Here is a 4,188-nt window from a genome sequence, read left to right on the forward strand (position 1 = left end):
TATTAAAGAGAAGAAATGGCTTTTGTTGTAGGCCAAGTAGCCATCAAGAATTTGTTTTGACAACCACCAGGGGGAGCCAGTGACTGCAAAATGGTCGGTCCAGGTGTAATCTAACCTTTAGGCAATATTTGGACATTGTCCAGCTAAGAAACGCCTTAAAAAATAAAATTGATTTCTAAAAACGTGCATTTGTATTCTGTAACACCTAAATAATTTGGGACTGTTAGTTCACTGGCCTATTTTTAGTTAATATTAATTTAACAGGAATTTATTAGTATTTCTGAATCAGGAATTGACTGGATAACACTTTTAACAGTGAATAAAAACAGCATCACTAAAGCTATTAACACTAACAAATCATTTAGCACCATATGTTTAGCACCAGAATAGATGATAGTTCACACTTAATAAAAACTGTAATTGCAAAGAAACCTCAAAATTGTAGCAATTTTGGTGGTTGTAATACACTCTCAGCACCATTACTCAGTTAACTGTTCAATTTTCTGAGGTTTTGATTGACCTCTCATAAGCCAAAGTTATACCGTGACATGCTATTTAGAAATCATTTTGCATGTGTTTAAATATATCGTCCCCATACATAGAATGACAATACAAAAAAACATATTAAAGTAAAGCTGTTAGACTTTGATAGAACTCTAACTTTACTCTCCTCAAACACTTCGATAGGTAAAGGCTACCATTCATGTCAAGATTTTCCTCCCATGATACTGCAGGACTTAGGGAAGGTTCTTATACAAAGGGGAGAACACGGACCACAGGCTAAGCATTACTTTTCCTTCATGGACACGTTCAAATTATCTGTTTAGCTTATGTATTCACTTAAAGAGCAGGGTATGAACACAAAACATTTAAACAGGCCAAAATGTGTATGCCATTTGCTTATGTAGATGTTATAAGCTGATTTAACACAAGCATGTGTTAACAAGAAAAAAGAAAAAAAATATATATATATATATAGTTTCAATTCAAATATTCTGAGTACATAGTATTGGTCCAACGGGCCCTAGCATTTGGTGAACTCTGTGCCAAAGCTGCATGGAGCTTTCAAATGAACGTTTCCATGGTTTCAAGGGAACATTACAGCACTGCTAAATGAAGTTGGTGGGGACGCTGTGATGGGCTACAGAGTAATGATATTTAGACTACTGAACAGAAGCAAAAAAGATAATAATAATTGCTTCTGCCACATTTTAACAGCAAGCTCATCTGTCATAACTGAGAACATCAAGACTCTGCCTACACAACTCAAATATAATTCTATAAAGAAATCCATCAGTTTAACAGCTCAAATTGTGATTTTTCCAGTCTTTTGATGATGAGAAAGCCAAAAAAAAATCTGTGACAGACTTCTTCTTCTTTTTTTTTTTATTTTTCTACTGAAAAAAATGGTGGTCTGAGAAATCCATACCATAGAGAAGATCAGTGCTGTAGAATATGTATGTCCATTACTATTTGTTTTGAATGAAACCTTTTGAAATGAAAACCTCAATACTGATGATTTAAAGCTGCTCTTATGAAATAGCTTAGTCCAGACCCTTTCTGCATCTGGGAATTACAGTGAGAAATAGCGATGCTAGCACCATTGTGGCATGCTGTGAAAAATATGACGTGCTGTGTTGACATGAGCAAACTTTCATTTGCTTTCGCCTTGGGAATAAAGCATTTCACATGGCCACATTCTATTACCAACTTCAAAAAATACAGATAGGATAACAAATATACCCGTTATGTTTTCAGCTGAGTTGTTGTTAAATTATAAATAAACTTACAGTTCTAGCTGTGATTGGAAAGGACTGTTTGTAAATGGTAAGTTTGTAGACACTAGTCTTAAGCTGATACGTGTGATGATTTACTGGCTTTTGATGCATTCAAAGCTTTGTAGTTAAGATATGTTTGTCTTCATACAACATGGTAAGATGGGATTCCTCTACATTGTTGCAATTCTAGACTTTTTAGTTAATTCTAAAAATCCGTTCATATAAACATTCATTACATTTTAAGACATTATATGAGAAGCTGGGATAAATACAAAGAATTCGAGTTTCTGCCAAAAAGGAGCTCATGAAAAACTTAATTTTATCTTAAATAAGTTTTACGTTAATGATGATTTTAATATAACTTCTACTAATATGGCAATTTTACCTTCGTAGGACCCTCGGTGAAATACGTAGCAAATGTCATTATTCTTTTCTAGAACTGAAAAACCAAGCCACACGAGTAAGCCAGCAACAGAACTAGGACTAAGAACAATCACCTTTGGTTTAATAGTACTTTTGCTACTTCTGTAGAGCTAGTATAGCAAAATCAAGATTGGGAATACTTTCTAGATAAATCAAGCAGACATCCTACTAATGAGATTTCTCTCCAGTTGCCTATTGTATGTTAGATAAAAGTTGGATTGGGGCCTGAATCATATCATTATTTCTGTTCTTCATTTGAGGCTCCAAAAATATTTATTTCTAATAAAGTCTATATATGCGCCCAGAAAAGCAAAGTGGCATGATATCAAAACATTTGGTCACCATATTCAATTTGTAAGGAGATCAGGCCAATCGATTGTCATCATGTAAACCTAAACTCCAGATGCACAATTACTCCCAGATTGAATGGATTTCATTAACTATCTGTCATCTTTCAATGCATCCACCCTAAGAAACTGCAAATGTGTAGGGAATTTTAAACAAGTAGCTTCCTTCTGTTATTTGCACTCTGGAGCTAACCATGTTTACTTATTCTGTAATTGGATGGAATTATTACATAACCTGAATATCTATCTCTATTATCTCTCTTCTGTCTCTCTCTCTCTCTCTCTCTCTCTCTCTCTCTCTCTCTGTCTCTCTCTCTCTCTCTCTCTCTCTCTCTCTCTCTCTCTCTCACACACACACACACACACACACACAATGTATCCTATGAAATGTCTTGACCCAGATAATTGAGTTCTCTCTGAAAGAGATTTCCTGAATGAGGAAACATTGCAATTCCAAAATGACATGAGTGAAATTTTCATAGTCACTTTGATTTCCACATTCAAACTTAATTGAGAACTGAAAATTGTTCTTCTACATAGACATACAAATACAATTTGGTACCTAATCCTTAGACAATGATGCAAAGAGGCTACTTTAATGAACCGTAACTGTCTGGGGTGTGCACGCAGGGTCTTTCATAGATGTGCACAGACCCATCATGAGTAGATTGATTTTTACCAAACAATGACAAGAGATGGAGGTGCCCTCAGCATCTCAGTGTTTCTTTCTGGCATCCTTTACCTTCTGCTGACAGGCCTCAAGATGTATTAGACCCTCATGAGAGGCCCTTCTGAAGCACTCCACCTAGTTTTTTGCACAATAATCCTATTTCTGTGACTTTTCATACCTGTCTCCTAAATTTTACTCCTCGTGGGCCTCTTCAGTTTTATTAGGGTCTTGCTTTCTGCTTTCCAAATTCACAACTGTCTGTCCTAACCCAGTAGTTCTGGGGCAGCGTTAAATCTCCCCAGACTCTTCTAGTGCCCAGCACTGTAGCTAAATTTCCGTACTAATTGGGAGCCTTACTTGTTACACAGCATGGCTGCTCACCTGTTACAGCTATAGGTGAGCATCATGGCCGTGTTCACATCCTCAAAGCACCATGGAAATCAATTTGTTTAAAAAAAAATCATCATGTTACAGTAAAATCATTAGGCTGCTTTATTTCCTGAATATTTCCGTGAGCTTCTTGAAGGCAGAAACCATAACTCATAATCTTTGCATTATCAGAACAGAACCACCAGTGTGCTTTGCACATAGTAAGCACTCAACACACCATTACTGATTCAGTAGAAGAGAGTAAGCAAAAGGCATGATTTGAAACATACGTAAGTTTGAGCATATCCTTTTGTGAATCCAAATAAGATAAAACATCTCCGGAAGGAAGTCTGTGATGGCTTAATTGAATTATTATATCCAGATAACACTGAGAGTTATTTTGCAAGCTATCATTTTGTGGGTATTATAAAAATGAGTGCTAAAGATGTCCTACCCCCTCATGTATATTTTGGAATAGAAATTTTTTTTTTATTTCCCTCAAGTTAACTACTGAATCATGATTATCTATGTGTTACATCACTGATTATATGTTTATGTATGTATATATATATATATATATATAAATTATAATATATATATA

Source organism: Rhinolophus sinicus, linkage group LG14, assembly GCF_036562045.2.
Source record: "Rhinolophus sinicus isolate RSC01 linkage group LG14, ASM3656204v1, whole genome shotgun sequence".
Classification (NCBI taxonomy): Eukaryota; Metazoa; Chordata; class Mammalia; order Chiroptera; family Rhinolophidae; genus Rhinolophus; species Rhinolophus sinicus.